The sequence below is a fragment of the Carcharhinus amblyrhynchos genome, chromosome 33, assembly GCF_965287045.1.
Source record: "Carcharhinus amblyrhynchos chromosome 33, sCarAmb.v2.hapA, whole genome shotgun sequence".
Classification (NCBI taxonomy): domain Eukaryota; kingdom Metazoa; phylum Chordata; class Chondrichthyes; order Carcharhiniformes; family Carcharhinidae; genus Carcharhinus; species Carcharhinus amblyrhynchos.
The window spans coordinates 2613213-2640876 of record NC_137356.1 but is presented as its reverse complement, the minus strand read 5'-3'; the positions used below and the strand labels follow the sequence as shown (position 1 = coordinate 2640876).

General features: G+C 44.9%; 1 protein-coding gene across 3 annotated transcripts in view; it reads left to right on the top strand.

The window, feature by feature from the left end:
* The window catches only part of LOC145361134 (non-receptor tyrosine-protein kinase TYK2-like), a 97142-nt gene that overhangs the window by 12038 nt on the left and 57440 nt on the right, over positions 1–27664 (top strand). Inside the window, exon 1 of one of the 3 annotated variants that reach the window (XM_080216761.1) lies at positions 12354–12539. The exons of 1 other annotated variant lie outside the window; for it this stretch is intronic. The gene's annotated coding sequence lies outside the window, so the exon portion shown is untranslated. Of the gene's footprint in view, positions 1–12353; positions 12617–27664 lie in introns of those variants that run through there. One more of the 3 variants, XM_080216759.1, reaches the window with a different exon arrangement.

The following is a 27664-nucleotide window of genomic DNA, read 5'->3' as shown; positions in this document are numbered from 1 at the left end:
GCCTTGGCCAGGGTTTCAGTGATATTCTGGAGGCTGTCATTCCAGAACTGATTTTCTTTTATCTGTGTGTGTTACAAAAGGACTGAGCTAATGGCCAGAGCTCAGCTCAGTAAGTGCAAATTTTTATATTACTCATTCTTGAGACATGGGCGTCGCTGGCTGGCCAGCATTTATTGCCCAAGGCAATTGAGAGTCAGCCACATTGCTGTGGTTCTGGAGTCACATGTAGGCCAAACCATGTAAGGACAGCAGATTTCCTTCCCGAAAGGGCTTCAGTGAACCAAATTGGTTTTTCCGACAATGGTTTCAGGGTCATCAGTAGATTCTTAATTCCAGATTTTTTTTATTGCATTGAAATTCTACCATCTGCCGTGGCAGGATTCGAACCCGGGTCCCCAGAACATTTGCTGAGTTTCTGGATTAATAGTCTAGTGATAATACCACTAGGCCATCAGCTCCCCATGAGGACGGGAGCTTGGCAGACTTAAATTAGAATTATGTCAAACAGACAGATGGAGAAGCTGGAATGGTGTGTCAATGAAAGACTCAACAGTTACGGAGTGTAGCATCACCAAGCAATAGCCAACAAAGAAAATGCTGATCCCTCAATGCCAGGTCAGACAGCCCCTGTCTACATCAACGGGGATGGAGTAGGAAGGGCCGAGAGCTTCAAGCTTTTAGGTGTCCAGATCACCAACAAACTGTCCCTCCATGCCGACACTATAGTTAAGAAAGTTCATCAACGTGCCTACTTTTGTTTGATAAGGTGCCTCACAAGAGGTTATTACAGCAGGTCAGGGGGCATGGAGTTGGGGGTAGGGTGTTAGCGTGGATAGAGGATTGGCTGTCAAATAGGAGGCAGAGAGTGGGGGTCAATGGGTGCTATTTGGATTGGCGGTTGGTGACTAGTGGAGTGCCCCAGGGGTCAGTGCTGGGGCCTCAGCTATTTACCATTTATATAGATGATCTGGAGGAGGGAACCGAGTGTATGGTGTCAAAATTTGCTGATGACTCCAAGATTGGTGGAACGGCAAATTGCGCGGAGGGTGTGGAGAGTCTGCAGAAGGATCTAGATAGGCTGGGCGAATGGGCCAGGAACTGGCAAATGGAGTTTAATGTTGGCAAATGTGAGGTTGTCCACTTTGGTCGGAGTAATGGTAGGAAGGACTGTTACTTACATGGCGAAAAACTGCAGCGGGCGACGGTGCAGAGGGACCTCGAGGTCCTTGTGCATGAGTCGCAAAAACCCAGCCTGCAGGTGCAGCAGGTGGTCAGGAAGGCGAATGGGATGCTGGCCTTCATAGCAAGGGGGATTGAATATAAAAGTAGGGAGGTCTTGCTGCAACTGTACAGGGCACTGGTGAGGCCGCAGCTGGAGTACTGTGTACAGTTTTGGTCGCTGCACTTACGCAAGGATATTTTGGCCTTGGAGGGAGTGCAGAGGAGGTTTACTAGGCTGATACCGGAGTTGAGGGGGTTGAACTATGAGGAGAGGCTGAATAAACTAGGCTTGTACTCGTTAGAGTTTAGAAGAATGAGGGGAGATCTCATTGAGACGTATAAGATGATGAATGGGATGGATAGGATAGAGGTGGAGAGCCTCTTCCCACTCAGAAAGGACAGTAGGACTAGTGGGCACAGCCTCAAGATAAAGGGGGGGCGGTTGAGAACAGAGTTGAGGAGGAACTTCTTCACTCAAAGGGTGGTGAATCTCTGGAATTCTCTGCCCGTTGAAGTGGTGGAGGCTGCCTCGCTCAATATATTTAAGATGCGGGTTGATAGGTTTTTGATAAGAGAGGGGATTAAGGGTTATGGGGAGAGGGTGGGAATGTGGAACTGAGACACGACAGATCAGCCATGATCTTATTGAATGGCGGGGCAGGCTCAAGGGGCTAGATGGCCTACTCCTCCTATTTCTTGTGTTCTTATTATGTTCTTATGTTCTCAGAAGACTAAGGAAATTTGGCATGTCAGCTATAATGCTCACCTTTTACAAATGCACCATGGAAAGCATTCTTTCTGGGTTGTATCACAGCTTAGTATGGCTCCTGCTCTGCCCAAGACCACAAGGAAATACAGAAGGTTGTGAATGTAGCCCAATCCATCACGCAAACCAGCATCCCATCCATTGTCTACACTTCTCGCTACCTTGGCAAAGCAGCCAGCGTAATTAAGGACCCCATGCACCCCGGACATTCTCTCTTCTGCCTTCTTCCAATGGGAAAAAGATACAAAAGTCTTGAGGTCATGTACCAACTGACTCAAGAACAGTTTCTTCCTGCTGCTGTCAGACTTTTGAATGGACCTACCTCACTTTAAGTTGATCTTCCTCCACACCCTAGCTATGACTGAAACACATTCTGCACTCTCTCTCATTTCCTTCTCTACGAATGGTATGCTTTGCCTGTATAGTGTGCAAGAAACAATACTTTTCATTTTATGTTAATACATGTTACAATAAATCAAATCTTTAAGCTTGTCCTGTAATTTGAACCCATGTTAGTGCTGCTTTACTCACAGCATGAGAGGAATATCAAAGCAATGGAGGAAGATCACAAGGCTGGTCAAAGGATCGGAGGTGCAGCTTTGTAACAGGCAAATTCAGGAATGATGTCTGGAAATAGCGATTCAGTGACCTGCTTCTGTGGAGAGAGCTTTGGTGGTTCCAGTAGCTGTTTAGTTGGGATTACGAGGTGGATCCAGTAGTTGTCATTTGGGATTATAGGGTGGTTACAGTCCCTGTTTCGTTGGGAATAGACTATTGTACCAAGGCTTTAGAGAGAAGGAATTGAGAGCAATAAAACAGAGGAGGTTAATTTGCAGCAACTTTGAAGCTGCAGATTGTGGTTGAAAGTTGAGTGATTCCACCATTTTGAGGTCCAGGGAGAGGGTTTGAGAGAATCTATTTTGGTTTCAGTGAAGTGAATGCAGAGGAAGGAGCTGTCAGGCCTGTTTCACAGGCACAAAGACCCTCAAGTGGGTAAAATAGGAGGAAGTTGAAGACAGGCATTAAGAAAGCTGCCCTAATGCTTTGCAAGAGTTTGATTTGTCGAGAGCTGTATGGAGATCCTCAACCGCTACTTTTGCCATCTTTCTGCTCAGCACAGAACGTGCATTTGTGGTAAAATCACTAACCATTAATGAGCTCAGCTCACCACAAAGCTGATGATGATCCTGTGCAGAGCATTTTAGTCATGATGTGGGTATGCCGACGTTGGACTGGCGTAAACACAGTAAAAAGTCTTGACAACACCAGGTTTTAGTCCAACCTATTTATTTGATAATATACTCACAAGCTTTCGAGGTTAGCCCCTTCGTCACCTGACGAAGGGGCTAACCCCGAAAGCTTGTGAGTATATTATCAAATAAATAGGTTGGACTAAAACCTGGTGTTGTCAAGACTTTTTACAGAGCATTTTACGTCAGGCAGAAATAACTCATGTCACTGTTCGAAACAGTGAGCCCCTGACTCAGAACCAGAGCAGGTTTCCTCAGTTGCAGTGGTTTAGAGGTACAGTCAGGTGCAGGCTGAAGCAGCCACTTCTGTTTCCTTGCCTCTTGCTGAATGAACTGATTCTGTTGTGGACGGTGGTGGGAATGCTGCTTCACCAGAGTAAATCTGGGAGAGGGAGGTGAATTATCACTCCTCTGTGAGGCTGTTGGGTGGGAACAGTTGAGGTTAGTTATGATGAATATAAGAAATAGGAGCAGGAGTAGGCCATCTAGCCCCTCGAGCCTGCTCCGCCATTCAATAAGATCATGGCTGATCTGAAATGACTCAGTTCCACTTTCCCGCTCTCTCCCCATAATCCTTAATTCCCTTGCCTATCAAAAACCTATCTACCCGTGTCTTAAATATATTTAGCGAGGCAGTCTCCACCACTTCAACGGGCAGAGAGTTCCAGAGATTCACCACCCTTTGAGTGAAGAAGTTCCTCCTCAACTCCGTTCTAAACTGCACCCCCCTTATCTTGAGGCAGTGTCCTCTAGTCCTACTGTCCTTTCTGAGCGGGAAGAACCTCTCCACCTCTATCCTATCCATCTCATTCATCATCTTATATGTCTCAATGAGATCTCCCCTCATCCTTCTAAACTCTAACAGGTACAAGCCCAGTCTATTCAACCTCTCCTCATAGTTCAACCCCCTCAACTCCGGTATCAGCCTAGTGAACCTCCTCTGCACTCCCTCCAAGGCCAAAATATCCTTGCGCAGGTGCGGCGACCAAAACTGCACACAGTACTCCAGCTGCGGTCTCACCAGTGCCCTGAACAGTTGCAGCAAGACCTCCCTACTTTTATATTCAATCCCCCTCGCTATGAAGGCCAGCATCCCATTTGTCTTCCTGACCACCTGCTGCACCTGTAGGCTGGGTTTTTGCGACTCATGCACAAGGACCCCCAGGTCCCTCTGCACCGTAGCATGCTGCAGCTTTTCACCCTTTAAGTAATAGTCCTTCCTACCATTATTCCTACCAAAGTGGATAACCTCACACTTGCCAACATTGTATTCCATTTGCCAGGTCCTCGCCCACTCGCTCAGCCTATCTCGATCCCTCTGCAGACTTTCCACACCCTCCGCACAATTTGCCGTTCCACTTATTTTTGTGTCATCAGCAAATTTCGACACCTTACACTCGGTTCCCTCCTCCAGATCGTCTATATAAATGGTAAATAGCTAAGGCCCCAGCACCGATCCCTGGGGCACTCCACTAGTCACCAACCGCCAATCTGAATAGCACCCATTGACACCCACTCTCTGCCTCCTGTTTGACAGCCAATCCCCTATCCACGCTAACACCCTACCCCCAACTCCATGCCCCCAACCTTCTGTAACAACCTTTTGTGCGGCACCTTATCAAAACGCCTTCTGAAAATCGAGGAACACCACATCCACTGGTTCCCCTCTATCAACCACACTAGACACATCCTCATAGAATTCCAATAAATTCATCAGACACGACTTCCCCTTAATGAAACTGTGCTGCGTCTGCTCTATCAAACAATTCTTCTCAAGATGCCTCGCTATTTTCTCCTTGATTACGGATTCAAGCATTTTTCCTACAACAGAAGTTAAACTAACCGGCCTATAATTCCCTGCCTTTTGCCTGCTACCCTTTTTAAACAGCGGCGTAACATTAGCCGTTTTCCAATCTTCCGGCACTTCCCCGGAATCCAGCGAGGTCTGGAAAATAATCACCAAGGCATCCACTATCACCTCCGCTATTTCCTTCAGAACCCTTGGATGCATTCCATCCGGTCCTGGGGACTTGTCCACCATCAGTCCCTCTAGTTTGTCAAGCACCGCCTCTCTAGTAACAATAATCTCATTCAGGCCCTCCACTCCTACCATCTTTCCATCGTTAACACCTGGCAAACTATTCGCGTCCTCCTCCCTGAAGACCGAAGCAAAAAAGGTTATTCAAGGCCTCAGCCACTTCCTCATCCCGTACCACTAAATCCCCCCTCTCATCCTCTAAGGGTCCAACGTTCACCCTAGCCAGCCTTCTCCTTTTTATATATTTATAAAAACTCTTACTGTCCTTTTTTATATTTAGCGCTAGCCCAGCTTCATAGTTTATCCTTCCTTTCTTTATCAACTACTTCTTCATTCTTTGTTAATATTTAAACTTCTCCCAATCCTCTTCTCGCCCACTATTCTTAGTCACTCTAAACGCATCAGCTTTTAATTTAATACTCTCCTTTATCTCCTTCGTTATCCACGGCTGATTATCTCCTCTCCTACGATCCTTTTTAACCATCGGAACTATTTATGAAGTTGACACTCGATTGGGTAAGGTCCTGATGAGCTATCTGTGAAACAACGTTCAATAAAGAGTCAGCAGCTCATGACAAACAGAAAGTGGGATTTCTTAAATAAAGATTGTTGATACTGTGTTTTATAATTCAGGTCAGAAATTCCAAGGTGTTTTATAAAGCCTGCCTAGACCACAAGTTTTACAATTTGAATTTGGCTCGGGCAAGCATTGGCACTTGATACTTCAGGTATGATTCAAATGACCAACTAGGGAGCTTTTATCAAACGAAATTTATTTAAGAATATAGTTAACATAGCGAAGGAAAATGAGCAATAATTTTTACCAATTACAAACAACCATGATATTGTATAGTCCTTAACAGCTATGAATACTGTTCCAACACCAGCACCCCGACAAGTACTCTGTTCTGGGTTTAGCACATAAAGTAAGTATGCTGACATGATACTGGATCTTGTAGCTTTGCAACACCTGCTGTGAATGAGTCCTTCCCAGTACATTTCGACATAGAGCCACTGCTGGCTTTTAGTTTTTAGCCAGCAAGCCACTCACTGCAAAAATTTCACTCCAGAGGGGCAAGAAAGACTGCTTCCAGCTAGCCTGCAGAATTTCTAATACAAGGGAGAGACACACAAACAGTGTTTTCAGTCTGGATTCTAAATAGCTTCCAACTGAACTGAAAGTGACTCTTGGATTTTCCCTGGGAAGGAACCACCTGACCTTGATCTGTCACTCAGTTGTAAACTAAACAATTCAAAAGGGTCCTAAACCTTCAGGACAGTGCATTAGCCCGGATTAAAAATAAACACAAAAGACCCATTATATTATTTTAGCAGCAATGAAAGGACATTTACCCAGGCAGCTCGGTTCCACAATGGGGGAAAAATATACAGGGTGGCTTATAACTGCAGAGAACATGTTTAAAATCACTTTCTAATGAACTTCTAATATAAAGAATAAAATATTTATTAGAATAAGCATTAGACAGAAAGATTGAAAAGGTTGTGATACAAACGTAAAAAGGCCTCAAATTTCCACTATTCCTTTATCCCTGCAATATCTTTGCACAAACACAAACCAGTTAAGACTAGCCACTCACTTAACAAAAAGACGTCTCAATTGGGACTGGCACAGTTACGAACAGTTTTCTTCTGGTGAATTCCTGAGCATTTATTTAATGTTTCTCACACAACTTATATCACTCCCTGAGATACCCACAAACCACACTATAAACTCAAAGTTTCTTCAACAGCAGAGTAAACAAATAAGTTCCCGAAACCTAATCTTCAAACAGCACCTCCACAAAACAGACTGTTTCCTGAGTCCCATAACTGATGAATCAGTAGTTAGCACTGCTGCCTCACAGCACCAGGGACCTGGGTTCAATTCCCGGCTTGGGCCATTGTCTGTGCAGAGTTTGCACAGTGTCTGCGTGGGATTCCTCCCATGGTTCAAAGGTGTGTGGGTTAGATGGATTGGCCATGCTAAATTAGTGTCAGGGGAACTAGTTGGGGTAAATGGTAAATGCAAGGGGTTATGGGGATGGGGTCTGGGTATGATTGGTGTAGATTTGATCGGCCGAATGGCCTCCTTCTGCACTATAAGATTCTATAATCTAAGGAAAGGAGAGTGCAGAATGTTGTGTTACAGTCACAGCTAGGTGCAGAGAAAGATCAACTTAATGTGAGGTAGATCCATTCAAAAGTCTGCCGGCAGCAGGGAAGAAGCTGTTCTTGAGTTGGTTGTTATGTCACATGAGACTTTTGTATCTTTTTCCCGATGGAAGAGGTGAAAGAGAGAATGTCCGGGGTGTGTGGGGTCCTTGATTATGCTGGCTGTTTTTCCAAGGCAGCAGGATGGGAGACTGGTTTGTGTGATGGACTGGGCTTCATTCAAGACCTTTTGTAGTCCCTTGCGGTCTTGGGTAGAGCAGGAGCCATACCAATCTGTGATACAACCAGAAAGAATGCTTTCTATGGTGCATCAGCAAAAATTGGAGAGAGCCAGAGTGGACATGCCAAATTTCCTTAGTCGTTTGAAAAAGTAGAGGCGTTGGTGGGCTTTCTTAATGATCGTGTCAGCAAGGGAGTACCAGGACAGCCAAAAACTTAAAGCTTTCGACCATTTCTGCCTCGTCCTCATTAATGTAAACGGCATGTTCTCCGCTACGCATCCTGAAGTTGATGATTATTCCTTCGATAAACTTGCATTGGAAGCAATTCAGAGAAGGTTCTCTTGGCTGATTCCTCGGGTGAAGGAATTGCTTTATGAGGGAAGATTGAGCAGGTTGGACCTCGTCTCATTGGAGTTTGGAAGAATGAGTAATGTTATTTTAACATTGAAGATCCTGAGGGGATTAGATACTGAGAGAATGTTTCCCCTTGTGGGAGAATCTAAAATTAGGGAACATATTTAATGAAAAAAAGGGGGTCTCTAATTTAAGCTTGAGATGAGGAGGAATTTCTTCCAAAGTTTATTGATCTTTAGAATTCTATTCCCCAGAGTGCAGTGGAGTTGTATTGAATATATTCAAGATTTAGACGACTTTTGGTTGACAAGGGCATAATGGTGAGCAGGAGGAGAGTGAAGGAAAGGCCACAATTAGATCAGCCATTATCTTAGTGGATAGCTGACAGGGTTCAATGGGCCAAATGGCCTTCTCCTGCTATATCTTACTTGATTTGATTTATTATTGCCACTTGTATTGAGATAGAGTGAAAAGTATTGCTTCTTTTGCGCTATACTAACAGAAAGCAAAGAGTGGGGGTAAATAGGTGTTTTTCTGGTTGGCGATCAGTAGTGTGCCTCAGGGATCAGTGTTGGGACCGCAATTATTTACGATTTACATTGATGACTTGGAGTTGGGGACCAAGTGTAGTGTGTCGAAATTCGCAGATGACACTGAGATGACTGGCAGAGCAAAATGTGCGAGGATGCTACAAGTCTGGAAAGGGATATAGATAGTCGAAGTGAGTGGGCGAGGGTCTGGCAGATGGAGTATAATGTTGGTAAATGTGAGGTCATCCATTTTGGTAGTAGTCCAGTTAACTGGACTATTATTTAAATGGTAAAAAATTTCAGCATGCTGCTGTGCAGAGGGACCTGGGTGTCCTTGTGCAAGAATCACAAGGAGTTGGTTTGCAAGTGCAGCAGGTAATTAAGAAGGCAAATGGAATGTTGTTTTTTTTTGCTAGAGGGATGAAATTTAAAAACAGTGAGATTATGTTGCAGCTGTGGAAGGTACTGGTGAGGCCAGACCTGGAGTACTGTGTACAGTTTTGGTCTCCTTACTTGAGAAAATATATACTAGTATGGAGGGGGTGCAGAAGAGATTCTCTAGGTTGATTCTGGAGTTGAGAGGTTAGCTTATGAGGAGAGACTGAATAGACTGGGGCTATACGTTCTCATGTTGAACACTTAGCCTGTCGATTTCATCAGTCCAACTGTTTGTGTGTGTGTTTGCATGGTGATTCCAGTAAGTATTTTGAGTTTGGTGGTGGTTACTGGCCTGGAATTAGTGCTGGGAGCTATGTGAGGTGATTTATGAAAATGATCACATCAGACTGGAGGGGGGCTGATTGTGGACAAGTCCCCAGGACCGGATGGAATGCATCCGAGGGTTCTGAAAGAAATGGTGGATGCCTTGGTGGTTATTTTCCAAACGTTGCTGGATTCCGGGGAAGTGCTGGAAGATTGGAAAACGGCTAATGTTACGCCATTGTTTAAGAAGGGTGGCAGGCAAAAGGCAGGGAATTATAGGCCGGTTAGTTTAACGTCTGTTGTAGGTAAAATGTTAGAATCCGTCATCAAGGAGGAAATAGCGAGGCATCTTGAGGGGAATTGCTTGATAGAGCAGACGCAGCACGGTTTCGTTAAGGGGAAGTCATGTCTGACAAATTTACTGGAGTTCTATGAGGATGTGTCTAGGGCGGTGGATAGAGGAGAGCCGGTGGTCTTTCTGGATTTTCAGAAGGCGTTTGACAAGGTACCTCACAAAAGGTTATTGCAGAAGGTCAGGGGGCATGGAGTTGGGGGTAGGGTGTTAGCGTGGATAGAGGATTGGTTGTCAAATAGGAGGCAGAGAGTGGGGGTCAATGGGTGCTATTCGGATTGGCGGTTGGTGACTAGTGGAGTGCCCCAGGGATCGGTGCTGGGGCCTCAGCTATTTACCATTTATATAGATGATCTGGAGGAGGGAACCGAGTGTATGGTGTCGAAATTTGCTGATGACACCAAGATTGGTGGAACGGCAAATTGTGCAGAGGGTGTGGAGAGTCTGCAGAAGGATCTAGATAGGCTGAGCGAATGGGCCAGGAACTGGCAAATGGAATTTAATGTTGGCAAGTGCGAGGTGGTCCACTTTGGTAGGAATAATGGTAGGAAGGATTATTACTTACGTGGCGAAAAACTGCAGCAGGCGACGGTGCAGAGGGACCTCGGGGTCCTTGTGCATGAGTCGCAAAAACCCAGCCTGCAGGTGCAGCAGGTGGTCAGGAAGGCGAATGGGATGCTGGTCTTCATAGCGAGGGGGATTGAATATAAAAGTAGGGAGGTCTTGCTGCGGCTATATAGGGCACTGGTGAGGCCGCAGCTGGAGTACTGTGTGCAGTTTTGGTCGCCGCACTTACGCAAGGATATTTTGGCCTTGGAGGGAGTGTAGAGGAGGTTTACTAGGCTGATGCTGGAGTTGAAGGGGTTGAGCTATGAGGAGAGGCTGGATAAACTAGGCTTGTACTCGTTAGAGTTTAGAAGAATGAGGGGAGATCTCATTGAGACATATAAGATGATGAATGGGATGGATAGGATAGAGGTGGAGAGACTCTTCCCACTCAGAAAGGACAGTAGGACTAGAGGGCACAGCCTCAAGATAAAGGGGGGGCGCTTTAGAACGGAGTTGAGGAAGAACTTCTTCACTCAAAGGGTGGTGAATCTCTGGAATTCTCTGCCCGTTGAAGTGGTGGAGGCTACCTCGCTAAATATTTTTAAGACGTGGGTTGATGGGTTTTTGATAAGAGAGGGGATTAAGGGTTATGGAGAGAGGGCGGGAATGTGGAACTGAGCCACGACAGATCAGCCATGATCTTATTGAATGGTGGGGCAGGCTCAAGGGGCTAGATGGCCTACTCCTGCTCCTATTTCTTATGTTCTTAGAACATATATTCAAGGCATTGTATGAACTTCAGGGAGATGTTTTTGTCTAAGGTATTGTTAGTAAGCTATTTAATCAATATATTAAAAGTCTTGCACAGGATGTGCACTTCCTGTCCACAAAACCAGCCTTCCTTTGTCACAGTAATTCTGCTTTTATTCTTCCAGTTTTGCTGCACCAGCTGTGGCAATGTCTCTGGAGTCTCTCACCACTCAGCTGTCTGCGGCGGCATGGTTTTCAGAAAGATGTCTCCCAAATCCATAGTGTACATAATAATTTACTTGTATTCATCAACTCTATGGCAATGTTTGTCTAAACATATCGTTTCCTACCTTTTCAGACCATCTCATTGAATCTTAGTGCACAGACTTGAGACCATGTTCCATATCACACCTCTGCCAACCAGCTGTCTGAAAGAGCAACTCAAATAGTCCCCTTGTCCTGCTTTTTCCACCAAGCTGTGTGAATATTTCCTTTTTCAAAGTTTGTCCAATTGCCTTTGAAAGTTACCATTGAATCTGCTTCCACCGCTCTATCAGGGAGCCCATTCCCCATCCTACTGCGTAAGGGAGGGGAAAAAAACCATCTCCTCTGAACCTCTCCAACTTTTAACATGGATTATTTTGAATCTGCCAGTTGCTCGTGATCTGGCTGGTCTGTGAGATTGTTGTAGTTTTAAACAGCATCATTCTTGTTTTGGAATATTAGCAAATTCAGCTGGAATGTCTGGACAAACATAACGGACCGCTTTGCAAGCCAAACCAGCAATAGGAGACACTCTTAAAAGACAGCATCAGCCCAGTGCAAGTGTTGAGTATCGCAGTGCTCTGCAGCAGTGTGGCTGCCAAAACAGTATTCAAGCAAACTGGCAGATCAAAGCAGAGTGTTCTTTGTTATTGTTGTGTGTTCTGTTGGTGGGAGAGGCTTGAGTGTGAACTGGCATTCAGTTTGCCCTTAGCTCGTACATTGTGTCTGACTAAGACTTGTTGACAGGCCTTTGTTAGTCCTGGGGTGGGTTTGTAGGTGGAATGTGTTTACACCTTTCAGCAGCTCTGCACTGAAATTTTGACTTGCAAATGCTCGATTGCCACACAAAGCATCCACGGTTAGGACGGAGAAAAGAGGAAATGTGAGAAATCCCATCTGAAAAAGGGATAATACTTCAGATGTTGACCCTTGTCAGAGATAAATAGTGTTCCTGGAAATGTATCGCTGGGTGTTGAATTTCTCTAAACTCCTATTCCATCTGTTTATTAAAGTTGTGGCTTGGCATTGACTGAGGCAGCCGGCAGTGTGTTATGAAAAAGGATTTTGTTATTGCAGCTCAGTCAGAGCAAATTGCAACTGTCCCTGAATCTTGCTGAACTGGTTGGTTCAGCTCCTGTCAGTTGCATGTGCTGAATTGGATTCAGGTCTGTCAATGCAGCAGTCACGGAAGGAGGATTTGTGGGCAGGGGAAGAGAGTCTTGTTTCAGCAGAGATGATCCCAGTGTTTGAGAGATTCTGACTCACTGCCTCTCTCTCAGTGCTGAGGGGCGTTTTGTTCTTTTTTGATGGAAGATTCTGAAAGATGATGAAATACTTCTGAAGCACCTTCCCAAGGGCTGGTTAATAATGTAAGCACTCGTATCCCCATTGTGACCAGGCCAAGTATCAGAAGCGATGAGGTATTGTCTGCATTGAGGCAGTTCAGGTAAAGAATGTGTTCTTTTGAGTAAATGAAGCTTTTCTGGGATGGTGGGTGGGTTGGGCGGTGGGGGTGGGGTGGAGTTGATAGGAGGGGGCGGTGGAGATGGGATGGAATGATTGGCCGGGTGTCTGAGCTGCCGTCTGACACTGAAATGCGAAGATTAGAAAGACAGGGAGCCAGTGCAGCTCATCCTCAGACCTAACCTCTGGCTTTATTTCTGGGATGTGGATGGCACTGCATTCATTGCCCATCCCTGGTTACCCTGAGATAAAATGCAGGAAACACTCGGCAGCTTCTGAGGAGCGGAACTGGTTTAGCGTTTCAGATCGATCGCTCTTTTGCCTTTGCCCTGAGACAGAGCCAGATTTTGCACTGAGCTCCTTGAGGATTTGTGGGTCCCATCACGGGAAGCCCAAGGATTTGACCCAGTAAAGTTGAAGAATGATCAACAATATTTGTCCAAGTCATGGCTATGGTGTCTCATGATAGTGCTGTTCTTTATTAGTGCTGGAGGCTGGAAGGTGCTGTGATGTGATGTGTTGGCTTGGATTGCTAATGTTGTGTAGCAGAGAGTGACAGCTGCTTTTTCCCAGGGTGCAAGAGTCAATTACTAGAGGACATAGGTTTAAAATGGGAGGGGGAGGGTTTAAAGGAGATGTATAAGACAAGTTTTTGACACAGAGAGTGGTAGGTGCCTGGAACTCATTGCCAGGGGAGATAGTGGAAGCAGATACAATAGTGACTTTTAAGGAGCATCTGGACAAATACATGAATAGGATGGGAATAGAGGGATATGGTCCCTGGAAGGGTAGGGGGTTTTAGTTGAGCCGGGCAGCATGGTTGATGCATGCTTGGAGGGCTGAAGGACCTGTCCCTGTGCTGTAATTTTCTTTGTCCTTTGATTTGCAGCAGAGGTACGCACGGACGGTTTTGGATTTTGTTCAGGAATTGTTTTGTTTTAATGGGTCGTGTGCAGATCGGAGAGAGCGGGTTTTTGTTGATTATGTCCAGTGCTGTTGTGTAGATTCTGTGTGGGAATTACAGCTGCACATCAGGCTACCTGGAGAACTGCTTTGTGTGTGAATATGAGTGAACCTGGATTGGCAAGGATGGATACTGTGTCACTAAAGGTCACAACTGGATCGTTCACCGTTGATATCCTCCATGCTGTACATGCAAACATTCCTGTAACTTGGCTTTTTGCCAACAGAGGGACCACCTGTTTTTAATTAAAAGTTTGTAATTCTAATCCAATCCCACCAGTTGGGACCCCCCTCAGTCTGTGAGTGAGTTAAGTATGAGAGTGAACCTGTGCCAGCTATCATTGCTCAGAGTCTTGCTGGAGAATTCACATAGACTCTGCTTCCAGACAACTCCAAATTTATCAGCCAACCTGCGATTCTTTCCACAAAATTCTTTACTGCTCTTGTAATGAACAATATAAAAATTTCTCCCTCTCTCCTTGAGTTATGGTGTTATATGTGTTATTTCTCAACCCATTGAGTCCATTTACTGCATTAGGGAATCTTAGGACCTTTGACCATAGCCTATGAGGCCCACTTCAGCCACAGTAGTGTGAGCGCTGGGGAAAGGAATGTGCATGACTGAAAGTTCCACACTCACATTAGACTCCCTTTCACTAATGTTTTGGATATTCCTTTGTGTATCTAACCGTGAAGATGGGTACAAAATGTCTGTTTAATATCTGCAAACTTCTCCTGTCCTAGCCTCCTCTCTATTTAGAGTTGTAGGTGTTTTTACATTGTGTTTTTGTATTTCTGGCTGGTTCAATCTCATTGTGCTGTGACTGTCGGTGAACTGAGCACAGTCAGGCAGTTCATGTCCCAGCTGTGAGGAAATATGACCATAAGACATCGGAGCAGAATTAGACCACTCGCCCATCGAGTCTGGTCCACCATTCAATCATGGCTGATATTTTTCTCATCCCCATTTTCTGCCTTTTTCCCATAACCCCTAATCCCTTTATTAATCAAGAACCTATCTATCTCTGTCTTAAAAACACTCAATGACGTGGCCTCCACAGATTCACCGCCCTCTGGCTGAAGAAATTCCTCCTCATCTCTGTTTTAAAGGATCGTTCCTTTAGCCCGAGGTTATTCCCTCTGGTTCTAGTTTTTCCTGCAAGTGAAAACATCCTCTCCACGTCCACTCTATCCAGTCCTTGCAGTATCCTGTAAGTTTCAATAAGATCCCCCCATCATCCTTCTCAACTCCAACGGGTACAGACCCAGAGTCCTCAACTGTTCCTCGTACAACAAGCTCTTCATTCCAGGGATCATTCTTGTGAACCTCCTCTGAACCCATTCCAAGGCCAGCACATTCTTCCTTAAATACAGGGCCCAAAACTGCAAATGTGTTAGGATTTTCCATTTCCAGTATTGCTTTCCTGCTTACCAGTGTTAATACCTGACCGTTGTTGCCTGTCTTCATGCAGCTTTATATGCTCTGTCTGAGGCCAGAACTCTTCATTCACCTGACGAAGGGACTAACCCCGAAAGCTAGTGAGTTTACTATCAAATAAATCGGTTGGACTTAAACCTGGTGTTGTCAGACTTTTTACTGTGTTTGCCCCAGTCAAACGCCGGCATATCCACTTCATGCAGCTGGCCTGAGATTGGGATTTTCATTGCATTGGGATAGTGTGGTTGCTGGGTTTTTTGAGGCTCCTGTGCACTGTGCCATTCTGCTCTCATTCTGATTTGTGACCAATTCTTCACCACCACCCTCCATATGTGACTGAGGAAGTGGGCAAGCACAACCCATGAGCAAGCTTTTGCATTCACCCTGACACGCTGGAGCAAACCTCCTCAACTTGCATTTGATTTCTTTCCTGACTGACACTGAGAGAGATGAACAGGTCACCTGTACAGCTGTTTGCTTAGTTGTGCCATTGCATATTAATAATTTGTCCAGATTCTGCCTATTTTAGTAAGTAAAATGTAAGCTTTTGAGGTTAAAGTGCAGGAAGAGCCTGATCACTTGACCTTTTAACTGTTTCCATTGAGTTTTGTGACAGAACAGTACTTTTCTGGTGCAGTTTAAATTGGGGTGAAGGTGTGTGGAGTGATGCAAGAGAGAACTCTAAACCTTTGACTTGGCTCAAAGTTGGCCAACACTCTCAGCCACTTGGGCAAGTTTACCAGGGGGCAATCCATACTGTTGAAGTGAGCTCCAGCAGGTATTCAGATCCCAGGAGTGATGTGGGGGAAGTGGAAAAGAAATGGGACAACATTTGACAATGAAGAAAAAGAAATTAGAATACTTTGGAATTATGAGAGTTGAGTGGCTGCCCTTGGCTTGCAAGCTGCTTCTCTGGTTAAACTCTGCGAGCTCTCTGGGTTAGCATGGTGGGATATAGCTCTGTGTTCCTTTGGATGACAGACATTCCAGTTAAACTCTGCTGAAGGGATCAGTGGCTCCCTGTAGAAGTGATGATTATATCAGAACTGTTTTACTCCATCTCATCCTGCTGCACGATTCTCAAACCATAGCTACCACCAACATAGGAATTTGGAGCAGAAGTAGGCCAATCAGCTCTTTGTATCTGCTCCGCCATTCAGTCAGATCCTGGCTGATCTCTTTATGGCCTCAAATCTACTTCCCCACCTGTTCCCCATTGCCCTTTTTTTAAAATCAGGAATATATCTTTCTCCTTGAAACCATTCAATGATCCAGACTCCTCCACACTATGGGGCAGCGAGTTCCACAAATTCACCACCCTCTGCAAGAAGTAGCACCTTCTCATCTCAGTTTTAAGTCTGTCATCATTCAACCTATTCCTGTGATCTCTTGTTCTAGAATGTCCCATAAGGGCAAACATTTGGTCTACATTTACTTTATCAATCCCTTTTAGTATTTTATATACCTTGTTCAGATCCCTCTCATCTTTGAGCTCCAGTGAGTACCAGCCCAAACCGTTTAATCTCTCCTCATTCGTCAGCCCTTCAATTCCCAGAGTCAATATGGTGAATGCCCTCTGAACTGCCTCAGTAACTGGACACAGGACTCCAGATGTGGCCTCACCAACGGCCTATACAATTGCAACAACACTTCTCTACTTTTAGACTCCAGTCCTTTTTCAATAAATGTCAACATCCCGTTTGCCTTTTTTATGACATGCTGTACCTGCATACTGACCCAGTCTGAATAGTTCTCTACTTATTGGCGTCACAGTCTGACCCTGAACAAAGCTAGCAGGAGTGATGAGATAGTAATGGAGATTAGGAGCCTTGGTTGATTTCCCTTTCTAGGCCTCTCCATGCCTTCCTCAGGGGTACAGAATGCCCCACAGAGGCTGAGATCTTTCTGAGCTATGTGGGTTTAGTGCCATTTGGCTGTGAATCTGTGTGAGAGAAGACAGTTCCTAAAGTCTTGGAGTGCAGTGTCAGAATTACACCATTGCACTGCATTGATCTGCATCTTGGGATGATGTTATAATGACACAATTGCCATTGATGTGGTGCTGAGAGTTCCAAACAGTGTCTGGTGATTGTGTAAATATATTTTACTCCAATTACAGATCTATTCACTGTAGGTGTAATTATATAATAGTCTTATGGGCCTTAATAACAACTCGACCTACAGAAAAATTTAAAGTATTTGGAAAATGCGAGGTAATGTTCTTAGCATCTATCAACCCCATCTCATCCAAAACTTAATCATAGAGGTTTATAGAAACAGGCCCTTCGGCCCAATTTGTCCATGCTGCCCAGTTTTTACCATTAAGCTCATCCCAGTTGCCCGCATTTGGCCCGTATCCCTCAATACCCACCTTATCAAGTAACAGTCTAAATGCTTCTTAAAAGATAAAATTGTACCCGCCTCTATTACTAGGCGGGTACAGCTTGTTCCAGACACTCACCACCCTCTGTGTAAAAAAATTGCCCCTTCAGACACTTTTGTATCTCTCCCCTCTCACCTTAAAGCTATGTCCTCTAATTTTAGACTCCCCTACCTTTGGGAAAATATTTTGACTATCTAGCTGATCTGTGCCCCTCGTTATTTTATAGACCTCTATAAGATCATCCCTAAGCCTCCTATACTTCAGGCAAAAAAGTCCCAATCTAACCAGCCTCCCCTTATAACTCAAACCACCAAGTCCCGGAAGCATCTGAGTAAGTCTTTTCAGTACTCTTTCTAGTTTAATAAATCCTTTCTATAAAAGGGTGACCAGAGTGGCACACAGTGTTCCAAGTGTGGCCTTACCAACGTCTTGTACAGCTTCAACAAGACGTCCCAACTCCCATATTCCATGTTCTGGCCAATGAAACCAAGCATGCCAAATGCCTTCTTCACCACCCTGTCCACCTGTGACTCCACTTTCAAGGAGCTATGAACCTTTACCCCTTTGTTCTATAACTCTCCCCAATGCCCTACCATTAACTGAGTGTGTCCTGCCCTGGTTCAATCGACCAAAATGCATCACCTCACATGTATCTAAATGAAACTCCATCTGCCATTTGTCAGCCCACTGGCCCAAGTGATCAAGGTTCCATTGCAATCCGAGATAACCTTCTTCACTGTCCACTATCTCGGTATCATCTGCAAACTTACTAACCATGCTCCTAAATTCCCATCCAAATCTTTAATGTTAATGACTTATAGCAGTGGACCCAGCACTGATCCCTGAGGCTGGTCACTGGCCTCCTCCAGTTTGAAGAACAACCCTCTACAACCACCCTGGCTTCTGTCATCAAGTCAATTTTTAATCTAAACCTGTGCTGGGGAGATGTCATTGTGTTGCTGGTATGACTTTGGTAATGGCACATGTGAAGCTTGATTTGTGTTTGCAGCTTATGCAGTAGCTGAGTGGTGTTAATGTTATTTTGCAAGCTGGCTCCTTGATCTGCAGATAAATACAAGAGTGTTATCAGACTCATTGCAACTGGGCCTTTGATGCAGTCAAACTGGACAAAGATCCCCTTTATATTCTGGCCATGGATCGGAGATTTTAAGATGTTTGAATTGTCAAGGTGCGGCACCACAGGCAACGAAGGGGCAAACCCTGAAAGCTAGTGGGTTTACTATCAAGTAAACTTGTTGGACTTTAACCTGGTGTTGTGAGGCTTCTTACTGTGCCCACCCCAGTCCAACGCGGCATCTCTACATCATCACAGGAAACCTCAGCCTCCCAGATCTGACTGCTTTAACCTTAAGCAGCAACATTTTGACAGGGTAAAGTTGACATGATCTGTCTTCGCTTCATTGGCTGATAAGGCATTAGCTGCCAGGTGAGAGGCAGGGCGATAGGTTTGCATTCTTAAATTTCTATTCACTGCAGTAAATTTAACTAGTTTTTATCAAGTGTAACTTGCAACTTAGCTGTGCATTTCCCTGTAATGGAGAGGAAATTTGGAATTGTAGTCCTCTATTGCCAAGTTTCCATTCCATGCGTGATACCTCAGACAGTCTGTCGGAGCCAGGGAGGAAATGAGGGAACGCTGCCTCAGTGTTAAATCAGAGAACAATACGGATAGACCAGGTCCGATAATGCCTGTCAAGGAAAGGAAGCTGATGGTGTTGCTCAATGTAGTGTCAGGGGATCTTTTCCAATTCATATCAGACTGATGCAGCGGAAGACTTTGCCTTCTGGTTAGAAGTGCCCAATGTGAAATACATACTGAATACATATTCAAAGTGTTGGAAAAACCCTACCCTGGTCCAGTATGGTGGGTTGGACAGTGTAGGAATGAGCAATGTTGCTAAGAAAAATCCTGGATTTACTGTGTCACCGTTAACCTGGATGGATTTGACAAGAATGGAAAATGTTCCAGTGTTCAGTGCCCACACTCCTCACCCCATTAATCTGTTAGAATAACTGCTTGTTTTCTAAGTTAATGGGAGAAAACAAAGGCTCAGATTCTGTGCTTAGGCCGACAGGGAGGTGTCAAGGTGGCTGTGGTTTGTAGTGTCACTCGGACTGAACAGCCACTTGAGGATGTTTGTGGTTTCTGCATTCAAAGTGTTCAGAGGTAGAGAGGAATCTGCAGCCTACCCAGAGCTAATTTCAACCTTTCAGTTTCCTCTCTGTGAGTTCATTAAATTTTTGTCAGATAGACATGTCTCTCAACAGCCCCAATAAAACTGAAATCAGATTGTCCTTTAGTTTATGGTGAAATATTTTGCCCCATTCTTTTCCAAAGGGACAAAAAGACAGTGTTTAAACTGCAGTGAGTTGTTTGCCTCCCTTGTCTCATCAAATCATAGAATCCCACAGTGCAGAAGGAGTCTGTACCCCCACAATCCCACCCAGGCCCTATCCCCATAACCCCCTATTAGTTCCCCTGACACTAAGGGGCAATTTAGCATGGCCGATCCACATATCTTTGGACTGTGGGAGGAAACCGGAACACCCGGAGGAAATCCACGCAGACTCAAGAGAATGTGCAAACTCCACACAGACAGTGACCCAAGCCAGGAATCGAACCTGGATCCCTTGTGCTGTGAGGCAGCATTGCTAACCACTGTGCCAATGTACCACCCTGTGGGATATCCATTACTGTTTGAAAAGGCGGGTTAGATGATTGCAAAAGAATGTAAAGATCTTGCTTCTTTCCATCCCCTCTCCCTCCGCCGCTGTCTCACTGTGCTGTGGGTATGTGCTCTTAATTCCGTCGCCTTCCTCCAGGCTGAGGCTTCAGTCCAGAGGTCTCCTGTTGGGTAGATGCGAGAGCAGAGTCCAAGGACTTCAATGAAGGAGCAGCACTCCGAAAGCTCATGCTGCCAGATAAACCTGTTAGACTTTAACCTAGTGGTGTGAGACTTCTTATTATGCCCACCCCAGTCCAACACTGGCATCTCCACACCAGAGAAAGAGGGAGTGAGATCTGAAGAACAGGGCTCCACACACCTTGGCAGTGTCACATGGACTACAGAAGTAATCTTGAGCAGTATACTTGTACCATGATAAAGGCAGAGCTTTGCACATAAAAGCTTTGCACCACTTACAACATTGCTGTAATTCTCTGGCTCATTACTAAAATATTCCAACAGTGAAACAGAAAAATGTGAGATCTAGAGGGTGGTGACCTGTCAGAGTAAATGTCTGAAAGTTGGATATTGTGGACAATTTCTTGAACAACTACTTATCTGCAGCTCGTGTACTCTGTGAGAATGAGTAGAATGTTCCATAAGAGCTCCTGTACTGCTGAGGGTAAATAGGCTGTTTCTGGTCTGATTTTTTCCCTTCATCAACTGATATGAATAAGAAACTTTCATTTCACATGATGCTTTTCCCCACTTCAGTTTACGAAAGAGTTGCACTGCCAGTGACTTGTGTATAAGTGTGGGAAATGCATAGGCAGATCCCATAAACAGCAATGTAATAATGAGTGGACAATCTGTTTTAGTGACATTGCTTAAGGGACACTTATTAACATTCCACCATGGAGAACCCCACTGAGCCCCAGACAGCTCCCAAATTTGGATTTGGTTTACTGCTCTCGGCTACAACATGCACGGGGTGGACAGTGGCACAGTGGTTAGCACTGCTGCCTCTCAGTGCCAGGGACCTGGGTTCAATTCCCGGCTTGGGTCACTGTGCGGAGTCTGCAAGTTCTCCCTGTGTCTGCATGGGTTTCCTTTGGATGCTCCAGTTTCCTTTCACAGTCTAAAGACTGTGCAGTTTTGGTGGACTGGCCATTCCAAAATGCTCCTTCATGTCAGGGGGAAAGGGGAAATACCTTGGGCTTATGTGGATAGGGCATGAGTGGGATTGATGTTGATGAAGGCTCAGTAGGCCGAATGGCCTCCTTCTGCATCATAGATATTCCATTCTATTCTGTGACTGTTGGTTTGAATGTCCCTGTGTTAATAAAGAGGAAATTGATTCCTGAGCTTTAGCTAGATGAAAATATCGGCCTGATTCTTGGATGAAAATGAGGAACGGCCTCTGCTCCATTGTTGGTAGATTTGTCCGAATCCTGTCTCAAAGGCAGATGTGAGAAATGGGAACTTGGACAAGATGCTGTATGAGATTGTATTCTGTGCCCAATGTCATAGAATCCTACAGTGCACAAGGAGGCCATTCAGCCCATCAAATCTGCACCGAGCACCATCCTATCCAGGCCCTATTCCCATAACGCCTTGCAATTTACCCCAGCTAGTCACCCTGACACTCAGGGACAATTCTGTCATGGCTAATCCACCGAATCTGCACATCTTTGGACTGTGGGAGGAAACCAGAGCACCTGGAGGAAACTGACATGGGGAGAATGTGCAGACTCCACACAGACAGTGACCCAACCTGGGAATCGAACCTGGGTCCCTGGCGCTGTGAGATAACAGTGCTAACCCACTGTGCCGGCCAGCAGCAGTCCAATCCCTGGCACTTCTGGAGATGAAGTTGAAATGTTCCACATGTCTTAATCAGATCCAGAGGGTGGTGACCTGTCAGAGTAAATGTCTGAGAAAGTTGGATATTATGGACAATTTCTTAAACAATTACTTATCTGTGGCTCGTGTACTCTGTGAGAATGAGCAAAAGGTTCCATCTGAGCTCCTGTATTGCTGAGGGTAAAAAATTTCCTTAAACAGCCAAGCAAGATGAATTTGTGATTTGGCTCACAGTGGAAATAGCCTGCTGCATTGGTCTGTAGATGGATAACAAACACACTTAATTATTTTTTGCTGGGATTGGGATTAACCAGTTTTTAAAAAAAAGTGGTTAAAATACTTTATTAAGTCTCAACTTCTTTTGAGAGCATAATCATAATCTATAGACCGAGTCTGATTGGTTGTGAAGCACCTCAGACATCCTGAACTTGAGAAACATATTACATAAATCCAAACGCTTTCCAGCAGTGAAGGGGAGAAGTGGGCAGCAGGAAGAATGGGAGGTGTGGATTCTGAGAGTAGGAGCTGTTTCACTGTGTCAGTCACTCAAACATGGAGGAACTTGAGAAGGAAAGCAGTCAGGCATGTTTCAAACAGGCACTCTCTGCCTTGGACAATTTTATACAGCAGGTTATTAAATTAATTACTGCTTTCAGATTTAAAATCAGTGGACAAGCAAGAAGTGTGCTGAAAATGTTCCTGCTTTTCAGGTGTTCTTAGCTGCAACATAACAGCCACTTTAGATTGAACCTCCTTGCCTGCATCAGAGTGCAAGATATTTATTGTTTAATAAGTGTAGTGGTAGGTAGGCATTACAGTCCTTCACTGCTACTTTTCCAATATGCAATGGAGGAAACGGAGAGTGATGCTTACTCATTAATTGAGAAAAATCCTTGAATTGGGTATAATGGAAGTTGTTCTGAGCCAGTGATAGTTAAAACAGTCTGTCACATAGCCTCAGATGCAAAATGATTCCAAGTAACAATTTTAAAATGACTTGATCTGGATTATTAGGACACTATCAGAGGCATGGTGTTTTGTATTTACTGTCTGTTCTTTCTCTGACTCTTGTAAAGGACCAGTCAAAGAGTTCTGTGCACCCATAGTTACTGTTTTTGCTGGTTCTATAGCCCATTTATAAAACTAATCACCTAAGAGTAAATTGGGTGAATTTAGAAAAGAGTACCCTTAAAGTAAATAAGGAAAGTTTATTTATCAGTGTCACAAGTAGGCTTACATTAACACTGCAACGAAGTTACTGTGAAAATCCCCCTAGTCCCACACTCCACCTGTTCAGGTACACTAAGGAAGAATTTAGCATAGCCAGTGCATGTAACCAGCATGTCTTTCAGACTGTGGGAAGAAACTGGAGCACCTGGAGGAAACCCATGCAGACACAGGGAGAATGTGCAGACTCCACGCAGACTATGACCCAACCCGGGTCCCTGGTGCTGTGAGACAGCAGTGTTAACCACTGTGCCATTGTGCCGTTACACACAGTGTTGAGGTGGACTGTCATGCAAGTGCATCTTAGACTCAGGCTCTCGATAGAAAATTTGCTTTGGTAGACAAATGTCAAGCATCCTGGTGCATGACAATCCATCGTGACTGTCCCAATATGATGTGGTATTCTGGCTGGAGAGAGCATCTCCGTGTCTGGTGTTTTGTCTTGCCTTCCAATCTTCAAGAGCTTCCAAAGGCAGTTCAAATGAAAGTGGTAGAGTTTCTTGGCATCACTCTGGTATACAGTCTGAGTCTCAGACTATTGCTGTGTAGACTTTGAGCTTGGGAGGCAGACTTATCCTTTTGTGCTCTGACTTGCGCTCGCATGACAGTTAAAGCAGGTGCAACAGCGAAACTGATGTTTGAAGGCTTCGCTAAGGAGTTTTTCTATCAGCCCCGAATCCTGGAAGACGGTTGCCCAGGATCACTGCGTCTAGTCTGACGTCCTTCGCAAGGTATCAAAGGCAAAGAATAAATGTAAGGAGAGGAAATCCTAAGCTTGCAACTTGTCCAAAACTCAGTTTTCAGTGGTAACTTGTCCTGTTTGTAGTACTTCCTGGGCTTATTTTGACCATAGCAGCCACCTTGCATACCTGTTGGAACCCTAGCAAACACTCCAGATGTCCAGATGTTGAAAATGGTCATGTTCACCTCAGAGGATAAGGTGGGGCAGTGCTAAATGTGACCTGCCCTTTTAAAAACAATAAGTCTTGCTAATGTGAACAATGTGAAATCAATACAAGATGAATTGTTGCTGATGATGAGGAATTTTACAGTTTGGCAGGTGCTCTAAAACTCCCAGCTTCAGGTCAGAAGACCCAACATATGAGAGGCTTGCTTGCACGGGTTAGATCTCAAACAATGACAAGACAGAATACAGGAATGAGATAGAGAATCTGGTGAACTGGTGCGTCAACAATAATCTCTCCCTCAATGTCAATAAAACGAAGGAGATTGTCACCGACTTCAGGAAGCGGAGAGGAGAACATGCCCCTGTCTCCATCAATGGGGATAAAGGAGAAAGGGTTGAGAATTTCAAGTTTTTAGGTGTCCAGGTCACTAACAACCTGTCCTGGTCCCCCCATGCCAACACTATAGTTAAACAAACCCACTAACGCCTCTACTTTCTCAGAAGACTAAGGAAATTTGGTGTGTCAGCTACAACTCTCACCAACTTTTACAGATGCACCATAGAAAGCACGCTTTCTGACTTGGTATGGCTCCTGCTCTGCCCAAGACCGCAATAAACTACAAAAGTTTGTGAGTGTAGCCCAGTCCATCACGCAAACCAGTCTCCCATCCGTTGACTCTGTCTACACTTCCTGCTGCCTTGGCAAAGCAACCAGCATAATTAAGGACACCACACACCCCGGACATTCTCTCTTCCACCTTCTTCCTTCAGGAAAAAGATTCAAAAGTCTGAGAGCACGTACCAACCGACTCAAGAATAGTTGCTTCCCTGCTGCCATCAGATTTTTGAATGGACCTACCTTGCATTAAGTTGATTTTTCTCTACATCCGAACTATGACTGCAACACTACATTCTGAACTCTCTCGATTCCTTCTCTATGAATGGTATGCTTTGTTTAGCATGCAAGAAACAATACTTTTCTACTGTATGCTAATACATGTGACAATAATAATATCAACAGTGGCACGGTGGTTAGCACTGCTGTCTCATGGTGTTACGGATTCAATTCCGGCTTTAGGTGGCTGTGGGGAGTTTGCACGTTCTCCCTGTGTCTGCATGAGTTTCCTCTCTCACTCCAAAGATGTGTAGATTAGATGACTTGACCATGGTAAATTGTTCCATAATATCCCAAGATGTGCAGATTAGGAAATTAGCAGGATAAGTATGTGGGGTTATGGGGATATGGCTTGATGGGATGCCCCATGGGAGAGTCGGTGCAGACTCGATGGGCTGAATGGCCTCCTCCTGCATTGTAGGGATTCTAATCATAGATATCTTTGATGCTCTGATAGCTGTTCCCAAAAGTGCGATATCAATGATGAAGAGCCACATCAATGAGGTGAGGCTGTGTGTATTGTTTTGGGGAAGTTGTGCCACCTTTCCCATTCTCCACCAATCCGCAAAAGTTATTACGTGCAGTGGAACCAAGTCAAGTGGCTGGAGTTGAGGAACATTACTCGCCTGGCCACTCACAAGAGGAGTGGAAATTTGAGATGGAGGGCAATGGCACGGCAATCCCTGACTCTGAGACTTTCCCTCATAGATGCCACAAGGTCAAAATGCTAACTGCTCCCTACTCTGAAGAGTAGATTAATCTCGGATTAGCAGCAATGCCCCTGGAGCCGGGAAGATAAGCATCGGTCCTGATGGTGATCTGTTGGAAAGTGTACACACAAGGACACCTGGGATGTCTGCAAAGGATTTTTTTTTTGTTTGTTTTATGGGACTTGAGCATCACTGGCTGCACAACATTTACTGCCCATCCTTATTTGCCCGAGGGCAGTTGAGAATTAACCACATTGCTCTGGAGTTACATGTAAACCAGACTGGGTAAGGAAGGCAGATTTTCTTCCTTAAAGGACATCAGTATAGCAGATAGGGTTTTCTGACAACGGTTTCATGGTCATCAGTAGATTCTTAATTCCAAATATTTTTTATTGAATTCAAGTTCTTCACAGTGGGATTCGAACCCGGGGCCCCAGAACATTAGCTGAGTTTCTCGATTACTAGACTAACAATAATATTTTGAAGTCATCAGCTCCCCTGTGATGTAGGTGCACCCACAACACTGTTAGGGTGGCAGTTCCAGGATTTTGATTCAGCAAAAGTGAGGGAACAGCAATATTTCTAAATCAGGATGTTGAGTGAATTGGAGGGGAACTTATAAATGGTGGTGTTTCTGTGTGTTTACTGCCCTTCTCCTAGATGGCAGCAGTTGTGGGTTTGGAAGGTGCTGCCTGAGGAACCTCGGTGAGTTCCTCATAGACTGTTAACAGTCAAAGGATGGCCACATGATGAGGTACCAGACAAACCTGACAGCTGCCTCCCAAAAGGTTTAAAAGCTGCAAGTTACTGATTTGCGCTTCTTGCAGAATTGGTTTGAAAACATTTAAAAACTACTCAGATCAGTTGAAACGTGCGTTATTATGACCTCAGTGTAAATTTTCAGATGAGACTATGTTATATTGCAGCCCACTTCATTGGCATTTGCAGCATTAGGCAGGCTTCCACGCTGATTGTGGTGAGATAAGTGCAGTAGACTTCAGAGGCCTGGACCATAAAAGGCCATGTTCGTCACATTTAATGGTTCACCCACAGAGGTTGCTTACGAACTGCCCTGAGCCATCTCTGCCTGCTCTACACATGCTGATGACATTGCTGATCTTTCCGACTCAGTGGTGTGGCGTGCCTCCCCACCACTTCTCTTTTTTGACTTCTGACTTTGATCTTTTCATAATAAACAAAAGACTTCGAGCAGAGAAGTCTGCAGTTATATCGAGCTGGGCCGCAGATTTGCCTGACTGCAAGGTGCCCAGCTATGATGTTTAGCCTGGGAAATCGGACACTGAGTGGCCAGTGTTGAAGACTCTGTTAGCAGGTTCAGTCCCCACAGTTGCTGCACCTTTACAGTGAAGAGTTCTTCTGGAAGATTCTGGAGGTATTTGACGTTCTTCTGCTTAAAGGGCCGGGTATAGTTAAGGGGATCAGTCCAAAGATGTGTGGGTTAGGTTGATTGGCCATGCTAAAATTGTCCCCTAGTGTCCTGGGATGCATAGGTTAGAGGGATTAGTGGGTAAAATATGTAGGGATATGGGGCCAAGGCCTGGGTGGGATTGCGGTCGGTGCAGACTCGATGGGCCGAAGGGCCTCTTTCTGCACTGTAGGGTTCTGTGATAGCCATCGATAATGACTGGGTTACAGAACTTCCCAGAAAATAAATAGCAAGTTGTATTCATGTTGCATTTTTAATGTAATAAATTGCCCCAAGGACCTGCTGCTGAAGGAGTCATCATCATAGAGGCTTCCAGCATGGAAACAGGCCCTTCGGCCCAATTTGTCTCCTTTCTAAGGAGGTTAGAAAGGGGGTGACCAAAGACTTGGTTTTAATGTTGATCTTGAAGAAAGCAGGGAGGCTTAGGGAGAGAACCTTCAGAGATTAGAACTAAAATGACTGTAGACACGGCGCTCAGAGTGGCAGGGAGTTTAATTCATAGCCACAGAGA